The sequence below is a fragment of the Triticum dicoccoides genome, chromosome 2A (genome assembly GCF_002162155.2).
Source record: "Triticum dicoccoides isolate Atlit2015 ecotype Zavitan chromosome 2A, WEW_v2.0, whole genome shotgun sequence".
In the NCBI taxonomy this organism is placed as follows: Eukaryota; Viridiplantae; Streptophyta; class Magnoliopsida; order Poales; family Poaceae; genus Triticum; species Triticum dicoccoides.
Window position 1 is genome coordinate 227,214,964 of NC_041382.1, and position 10,396 is coordinate 227,225,359.

Consider the following 10,396-nt stretch of genomic DNA (forward strand, 5'->3'; position numbering starts at 1 on the left):
AAGCTTTTCTAGCAATGCCCAACATTGGTCTTACCATTTGCCACCTAGCCCTTTTCTTTCCCTTGGGTTCTGCAGACTCAAGGGTCATCTTATTTAACCCCCCCGGGCCAGTGCTCCTCTGAGTGTTGGTCCAACCTAGAGCCCCTTGCAGCGCCACCTCGGGGAAACTCGAGGGCTGGTTTTAGTTGTACGGATTGCTTATCCGATTGTGCCCTGAGACAGAGATATGTGCAGCTCCTATCGGGATTTGTCGGCACATTCGGGCGGTGTTGCTGGTCTTGTTTTAACCTATCGAAGTGTCTTGAAGAACCGAGATACCGAGTCTGATCGGAACGTCTTGGGAGGAGGTCTATTCCTTCGTTGACCGTGAGAGCTTGTCATGGGCTAAGTTGGGATTCCCCTGCAGGGATTTGAAGTTTCGAAAGCCGTGCCCGCGGTTATGGGCAGATGGGAATTTGTTAATGTCCGGTTGTAGATAACTTGAACCTTAACTTAATTAAAATGAATCAACTGAGTGTGTTACCATGATGTCCTCTTCTCGGTGGAGTCCGGGAAGTGGACACGGTGTTGGAGTAATGTTTGCGCAGGTTGCTCTCTAGTTTCTCGCTCGCGCTTTGCCTCCTCTTCTTGCTCTCTTTTGCGAATAAGTTAGCCACCATATTTTGCTAGTCGCTTGCTGCAGCTCCACTTATATTTACCTTGCCATACCTATAAGCTTAAATAGTCTTGATCGCGAGGGTGCGAGATTGCTGAGTCCCTGTGGCTCACAGATTACTATTACACCAGATGCAGGGCCTGATGATTCCGCTCCAGGAGACGCATTTGAGCTCAAGTGGGAGTTCTACGAGGACTCTCAATGTTACTATGTTTCCTTTCCTGATGATCAGTAGTGGTGCCCAGTTGGGGGTGATCGGGACCGTGTCGCATGTTGGGTTCTCTTTTATTTTGGCGCCGTAGTCGGGCCATGAGTGTTTGGATGATCTAATGTTATTTATGTTCTTGATTGACGTGGCGAGTGTAAGCCAACTATGTTATTTCCCCTTTATTATTTATATTACATGGGATGTTGTGAAGATTGCCTAACTTGTGACATATGCCTGCGATTATGTCTCTAAGTCGTGCCTCGACACGTGGGAGCTATAGTCGCATCGAGGGTGTTTCAACTTATCACTTCCACCTTTGGGAATTGCTACGATGATTCCCTGCACTTGGGGATTATCAGGTCCCCGCACTTTGGGCACTTCAAATGAAACAAACTAGATTCAGTAGGAAGAAAAATGCATCAACGGTGGTGGCTGCCATCATAGAATTACCCGCGACCAAGGGACTTGGATTTATCGGGGATGTATGAAGAACTCCTACCTGGTTCTCCATGAGAAAACCCTATGCAATCCCTGAGAGGGGGTTTTCTCTGAATAAGCAGACGAGGGAGAAGGGGATTTAGGACTAGTGAAATATTGCTGCTTCGTCCATCCAGCTTACTGCTAAAGCTGGAAAGGTGGGGGGGTTTTGTGATTTGACAGCTCATTGGGCATTACTACGACGCTTCAATCGGGGTGAGTCTACCGTATAGTTGTGCACTCGAATTTGGTGCATGGCACGTGGACCCCGTTGCTGGATGCCCCACATATCAGTGAAAGGAAGTAGAAAGGTAGGAGTAACTAGTTATGCATAAATATATTTTTGACAGAGAGATACTCCCTCTGTAAAGAAATGTAAAAATATTTTATATCACAACTTTATACATAAGAAAAATTAAGGGGAATATACATAACATAATATGGGGGTTCAGCTGAGAATATAATACTCAGACATGCTCATGGTTCTGGACTTTGGGCCACAGGTCGGTGGGCCTGCATGTTTGGGGGCCATGTGTTCTACCTCAGGGCTTTTCATATTGCAAGCGATCGGGACAATGCTAGTTTTAGATGTTGTCGCAAGGCGAATACAAAAAAATTGAATAAAGCACGACAACTGTTAGAATGAAATCGAACGATAGTTCCTAACTAGCAATCAGAGTTGCAATTCTATCAATGATATTCTACGTGATAAATAATACTGTCGTACTACTTATGCACACATGACACTTGTTTCACCATGCGAGATTATTACATCAAAATCTCTCGGAGGATAGATCAGTCTGGCAGTTGCGTGCTGCTACTGAAGAATTTCAAAGTTGATTTGGACCAGCTCTTCTTGCCGAGAAAGTTCGATTTTGACATCATTCCCTACCACAAGATTTGATTTAGATTTGAACGTTGACCATCCTTTAGCATCAATAATCATGCGACCATCCTTTGTACTTATGGTATATTGAGCAGGTTCATTCACACCAAGGCTGCGCATGGTAAGAGAAACTTGGCCACGATCGCCCGGATTGTTGAAAAACTCCCTCATTGCTCTAGGAAGTCTCTGTTTGCAAACAAGACATACACAAATAGTTAGATCAACATAGTGAATCATGTGAAACAACATGGAAAGAAAAAAGAACAAAGCACTTGGGCGACCAATGCTTACCAAGAAGGTGGAAATGTTGTTTTTTGTAGGGACTTTGGTATATGCAGTGCGAACTGCAGCCTACACTACTGCAGGATGCTACTAACGTGACACTACGATCAGAGACCCTTCGAGAAACTATGTGCGATGCAATAATCGCAAACGGTGCTGTATGAAAACCATCAGAAATGTGTAAAATGTTTGTGATGACAGATGCATCAAAAACAATTCAGGTTTTATTTGCGTGTGCGATGAAGGGCATACGGTTCAGTTCAATGAACTAGTTGCGATTAGGAGGAACAAAAGAAACGGGCAACCAGATGAAGGCGCGTGCGATACACAACATACGGTTCACTCGGATGAACTGTTTGTGATTAGGCAACACAAAAGAAACGGTCAGCCAGATCAAAGGTGTGTGCGATATACGGCATGCGGTTCACTCGGATGAACTGTTTGCGTTGAGACATGAGAACATGTAGTGGGGGCTGTTGACAAACCTGGCGAAACGCTCGCAAGGCCTTGTGGCCAGGCAGTAGTGGTAGACGAGGACGTGGTGGCGCACGCACATCTGGGCGACGGTGACCTTGGGACGAGACCCGGCATGAGCATGGGTATACTCGAGGTCGAACCCGACCACTTTGTACTTCTCCTCGGCAAGCAACAACTCCATGATGTGGATGGAGTGATCCGCCCAGACCGGGTCATTGGTGTACACCACCGAGAGGTCCATGAACCTTCTATGGGTGTCCACCACGACACGCATGGTGAACTGCTGCTCGTCGTCGGCAACCGCTCGGAGCACCATTGGAGCCGCGCAGGATACCCTCGAAGAATTTCTTGTGGTGGGTGTGCTTCTTGCAATGGTGGGGCGCAATCAAAAGGTTGAAGAGACACAGGGGTAGGTTAAATGGCCGCTGTAATAAATGGGGGCCGGCCGACCTGTAATCGTCACATCTTGTCACGACGTTCATAGAGGAGGATTCCAGAATCCAGTGCACGCTTGACAACACCGCACCCCAGGTGTGGGCTCGAAGAGCCTATTCCCGCGCTACCGCGCTGTTTACCGTGCAAGCTTCCCACCCGACTAGTTTGGCCACGCGTCGGCTAGAAGAGGACAAATCATGGGCGTTTATTGGCAAAAAGTTTTGTAAAAACGAAGTGTGTGGAATGACTTCGGTCATAAGTTTACCCTTGGGTGATGAGGTCAAAGTTACACAGAAGGGTGATGATGGACACGAGTGCGATAATTAATTCTGTGCTCCATAGTGCACACAGTGGAACAAACCAACTGTGTGCAATATTGTCGAAGATCGCAATCGAGTTAGCTATACAGATTGCTTGCTGTGAGATCGACAAGGTAAACTGATTCGAGAATGGTTAATAAAATATAAGACCATTGCATATTAAGGTCAAAATAGTGCTAGCAATATATGAGTCTCATACAATGCCATTTCAATGATTGTACCACAAAAGCTCGAAATGTTACAAGGTTCAAATTCCAGAGTTATATGGCTCACATTCTAAGATTACAAGGTTCAAACTGATATTAGAAATGAAATTCAGCTCATCAGCTGCAAACGCTCGCGCTGATGCGCTGAACATGGATATCAGAGAGGTTCAAACTAACATCACCGCTTCTAAGTCTGGCTTTGAAATCTCACAATTTTTGCAAAGGGGTCAGCCACTGAGAAGTCATGTATGGGGTTGATGTTGGGTAACGTTGCAGAAAACAAAAATTTTCCTACTCGTTTCACCAAGATCATCTAGGAGTTCATCTAGCAACGAGTGATCAGATGCATCTACATACCTTTGTAGATCGCGCACGGAAGCGTTCAAAAGAACGGTGATGATGTAGTCGTACTCGACGTGATCCAAATCACCGATGACCAGCGCCGAACGGACGGCACCTCCGCGTTCAACACACGTACGGAACAGCCACGTCTCCTCCTTCTTGATCCAGCAAGGGAGGGAGGAGAGGTTGAGGGAGATGGCACCAGCAGCAGCACGACGGCGTGGTGTTGATGGAGCTGCAGTACTCCGGCAGAGCTTCGCTAAGCACTATGGAGGTGGAGGAGGTGTTGAGGAGGGAGAAGGAGGCAACCAAAGGCCAGGGCGTTCAGGTATGAAGTCCCTCCTCTCCCCCACTATATATAGGGGTGCCAAAGGGGGGTGGCCGGCCCTAGGAGATCCAATCTCCTAGGGGGTGCAGCGGCCAAGGGGGTTTTCCCTCCCCCAAAGGCACCTAGGAGGTGCCTTACCCTCCTAGGACTCTTGCCCCCTTAAACCCTAGGCGCATGGGCCTATGTGGGGCTGGTGCCCTTGGCCCATTAGGCCAAGGCGCACCCCCTTACAGCCCATGTGGCCCCCCGGGGCAGGTGGACCCACCCGGTGGACCCCCGGGACCCTTCCGGTGGTCCCGGTACAATACCGATAACCCCGAAACTTGTCCCGATGTCTGAAACAGGACTTCCCATATATAAATCTTTACCTCCGGACCATTCCGGAACTCCTCGTGATGTCCGGGATCTCATCCAGGACTCCGAACAACATTCGGGTTACTGCATATACATATCCCTACAACCCTAGCGTAACCGAACCTTAAGTGTGTAGACCCTACGGGTTCGAGAGACAAGCAGACATGACCGAGACGACTCTTTGGTCAATAACCAACAGCGGGATCTGGATACCCATGTTGGCTCCCACATGCTCCACGATGATCTCATCGGATGAACCACGATGTCGAGGATTCAATCAACCCCGTACGCTATTCCCTTTGTCTATCGATATGTTACTTGCCCGAGATTCGATCGTCGGTATCCCAATACCTCGTTCAATCTCGTTACCGGCAAGTCACTTTACTCGTACCGTAATGCATGATCCCGTGACCAGACACTTGGTCACTCTGAGCTCATTATGATGATGCATTACCGAGTGGGCCCAGTGATACCTCTCCGTCATACGGAGTGACAAATCCCAGTCTTGATCCATGTCACCCAACAGACACTTTTGGAGATACCCGCAGTCTACCTTTATAGTCACCCAGTTACGTTGTGACGTTTGGCATACCCAAAGCACTCCTACAGTATCCGGGAGTTACACGATCTCATGGTCTAAGGAAAAGATACTTGACATTAGAAAACTCTAGCAAACGAACTATACGATCTTGTGCTATGTTTAGGATTGGGTCTTGTCCATCACATCATTCTCCTAATGATGTGATCTCGTTATCAATGACATCCAGTGTCCATAGTCAGAACGAGCTAGTCAACTAGAGGCTCACTAGGGACATGTTGATGTCTATTATTCACACATGTATTACGATTTCCAGATAACACAATTATAGCATGAATAAAGACAATTATCATGAACAAGGAAATATAATAATAATGCTTTTATTATTGCCTCTAGGGCATATTTCCAACAGTCTCCCACTTGCACTAGAGTCAATAATCTAGTTACATTGTGATGAATCGAACACCCATGGAATTCTGGTGTTGATCATGTTTTGCTCTAGGGAGAGGTTTAGTCAACGGATCTGCTACATTCAGGTCCGTATGTACTTTACAAATCTCTATGTCTCCATCTTGAACATTTTCACGAATGGAGTTGAAGCGACGCTTGATGTGCCTTGTCTTCTTGTGAAACCTGGGCTCCTTGGCAAGTGCAATAGCTCCAGTGTTGTCACAGAAGAGCTTGATCGGCCCGGACGCATTGGGTATGACTCCTAGGTCGGTGATGAACTCCTTCACCCATATTGCTTCATGTGCTGCCTCCGAGGCTGCCATGTACTCCGCTTCACATGTAGATCCCGCCACGACGCTTTGCTTGCAACTGCACCAGCTTACTGCCCCACCATTCAAAATATACACGTATCCGGTTTGTGACTTAGAGTCATCCAGATCTGTGTCGAAGCTAGCGTCGACGTAACCCTTTACGACGAGCTCTTCGTCACCTCCATAAACGAGAAACATTTCCTTAGTCCTTTTCAGGTACTTCAAGATATTCTTGACCGCTGTCCAGTGTTCCTTGCCGGGATTACTTTGGTACCTTCCTACCAAACTTACGGCAAGGTTTACATCAGGTCTGGTACACAGCATGGCATACATAATAGAACCTATGGCTGAGGCATAGTGGATGACGCTCATCTCTTCTATATCTTCTGCCGTGGTCGGACATTGAGCTGAGCTCAATTTCATACCTTGCAACACAGGCAAGAACCCCTTCTTGGATTGATCCATATTGAACTTCTTCAATATCTTATCAAGGTATGTGCTTTGTGAAAGACCTATGAGGCGTCTCGATCTATCTCTATAGATTTTGATGCCTAATATATAAGCAGCTTCTCCAAGGTCCTTCATTGAAAAACTTTTATTCAAGTAGGCCTTGATGTTGTCCAAGAGTTCTATATCATTTCCCATCAAAAGTATGTCATCTACATATAATATGAGAAATGCTACAGAGCTCCCACTCACTTTCTTGTAAACGCAGGCTTCTCCATAAGTCTGTGTAAACCCAAACGCTTTGATCATCTCATCAAAGCGAATGTTCCAACTCCGAGATGCTTGCACCAGCCCATAAATCGAGCGTTGGAGCTTTGCACACTTTGTCAGCATTCTTTAGGATCGACAAAACCTTCCGGCTACATCATATACAATTCTTCCTTAAGGAAACCATTAAGGAATGCCGTTTTGACGTCCATTTGCCATATTTCGTAATCATAGAATGCGGCAATTGCTAACATGATTCGGACGGACTTCAGCTTCGCTACCGGTGAGAAAGTCTCATCGTAGTCAACCCCTTGAACTTGTCGATAACCCTTAGCGACAAGCCGAGCTTTATAGATGGTCACATTACCATCCGCGTCTGTCTTCTTCTTAAAGATCCATTTATTTTCTATGGCTCGCCGTTCAACGGGCAAGTCAGTCAAAGTCCATACTTCGTTCTCATACATGGATCCTATCTCGGATTTCATGGCTTCTAGCCATTTGTCGGAATCTGGTCCCGCCATCGCTTCTTCATAGTTCGAAGGTTCACCGTTGTCTAACAACATGATTTCCAAGACAGGGTTGCCGTACCACTCTGGTGCGGAACGTGTCCTTGTGGACCTTCAAATTTCAGTAGGAGCTTGATCAGAAGTATCTTGATCATTATCATTAACTTCCTCTCTAGTCGGTGCTGGCATCTCAGGAACATTTTTCTTGAGTTGCGCCATTTTCCGGTTCAAGAGGCAATACTTCATCAAGCTCTACTTTCCTCCCACTTACTTCTTTCGAGAGAAACTCTTTCTCCAGAAAGGACCCATTCTTGGCAACAAAGATCTTGCCTTCGGATCTGAGGTAGAAGGTGTACCCAATAGTTTCTTTTGGGTACCCTATGAAGACGCATTTTTCCGATTTGGGTTCGAGCTTTTCAGGTTGAAGTTTCTTGACATAAGCATCGCATCCCCAAACTTTTAGAAACGACAGCTTAGGTTTCTTCCCAAACCATAATTCATACGGTGTCGTCTCAACGGATTTCGACGGAGCCCTATTTAAAGTGAATGCGGCAGTCTCTAAAGCATAGCCCCAAAAAGAAAGCGGTAAATCGGTAAGAGACATCATAGATCGCACCATATCTAACAGAGTGCGATTACGACGTTCGGACACACCATTACGCTGAGGTGTTCCATGCGGCGTGAGTTGTGAAACTATTCCACATTTTCTTAAGTGTGTGCCAAACTCGTGACTCAAGTATTCTCCTCCACGATCTGATCGCAGAAACTTGATTTTCCTGTCACGTTGATTTTCAACCTCACTCTGAAATTCCTTGAACTTTTCAAAGGTTTCAGACTTGTGTTTCATTAAGTAGATATACCCATACCTACTTAAATCATCAGTGAGGGTGAGAACATAACGATAGCCACCGCGAGCCTCAACACTCATTGGACCGCACACATCGGTATGTATGATTTCCAATAAGTCGGTTGCTCGCTCCATTGTTCCTGAGAACGGAGTCTTGGTCATTTTACCCATAAGGCATGGTTCGCACGTGTCAAATGATTCATAATCAAGAGACTCTAAAAGTCCATCAGCATGGAGCTTCTTCATGCGTTTGACACCTATGTGACCAAGGCGGCAGTGCCACAAGTATGTGGGACTATCATTATCAACTTTACTTCTTTTGGTACTCACATTATGAACATGTGTAGCATCACGTTTGAGATTCATAAAGAATAAACCATTCACCATAGGAGCATGACCATAAAACATATCTCTCATAAAAATGGAACAACCATTATTCTCAGATTTAAAAGAGTAGCCATCTCGAATTAAACGAGACCCCGATACAATGTTCATGCTCAAAGCTGGCACTAAATAACAATTATTAAGGTTTAAAACTAATCCCGAAGGGAGATGCAGAGGTAGCGTGCCGACGGCGATCACATTGACCTTGGAACCATTCTCGACGCGCATCGTCACCTCGTCCTTTGCCAGTTTCCGCTTATTCCGCAGCCCCTGCTTTGAGTTACAAATGTGAGCAACTGCACCGGTATCAAATACCCAGGAGCCACTACGGGCACTAGTAAGGTACACATCAATTACATGTATATCACATATACCTTTGGTTTTGCCGGCCTTCTTATCCGCTAAGTACTTAGGGCAGTTCCGCTTCCAGTGACCGCTTCCCTTGCAATAAAAGCACTCAGTCTCGGGCTTGGGTCCATTCTTTGGCTTCTTCCCGGCAGCTTGCTTGCCGGGCGCGGCAACCTCCTTGCCGTCCTTCTTGAAGCTCTTTTTACCCTTGCCTTTCTTGAACTTAGTGGTTTTATTGATCATCAACACTTGATGTTCCTTCCTGACTTCTACCTCCGCTGATTTCAGCATAGCAAATACTTCACGAATGGTCTTTTCCATCCCCTGCATATTGAAGTTCATCACAAAGCTCTTGTAGCTTGGTGGAAGCGACTGGAGGATTCTGTCAATGACCGCATCATCCGGGAGATTAAATCCCAGCTGAGTCAAGCGGTTATGCAACCCAGACATAGTGAGTATGTGCTCACTGACAGAACTGTTTTCCTCCATCTTACAGTTGAAGAATTTGTCGGAGACTTCATATCTCTCGACCCGGGCATGAGCTTGGAAAACCATTTTCAGCTCTTCGAACATCTCATATGCTCCATGTCTCTCAAAACGCTTTTGGAGCCCCGGCTCTAGGCTGTAAAGCATGCCGCACTGAACGAGGGAGTAGTCATCGAAACGTGCCTGCCAAGCGTTCATAACATCTTGTTCTGCAGGGAGAACGGGTGCGTCACCAAGCGGTGCTTGTAGGACATAATCTTTGTTGGCAGCTATGAGGATGATCCTCAGGTTCCGGACCCAGTCCGTATAGTTGCTGCCATCGTCTTTCAGCTTAGTTTTCTCTAGGAACGCGTTGAAGTTGAGGACTACGTTGGCCATTTGATCTACAAGACATATTGCAAAGATTTTAGACTAAGTTCATGATAATTAAGTTCAACTAATCAAATTATTAGTGAACTCCCACTTAGATTAGACATCCCTCTAGTCATCTAAGTATTACATGATCCGAGTTAAACTAGACCGTGTCCGATCATCACGTGAGACGGACTAGTCAACATCGGTGAACATCTTCATGTTGATCGTATCTTCTATACGACTCATGCTCGACCTTTCGGTCTTCTGTGTTCCGAGGCCATGTCTGTACATGCTAGGCTCGTCAAGTCAACCTAAGTGTTTGCATGTGTAAATCTGTCTTACACCCGTTGTATGTGAACGTCTGAATAAAACACCCGATCATCACGTGGTGTTTTGAAACAGCGAACTGTCGCAACGGTGCACAGTTAGGGGGAACACTTCTTGAATTTTATTGTGAGGGATCATCTTATTTACTACCGTCGTTCTAA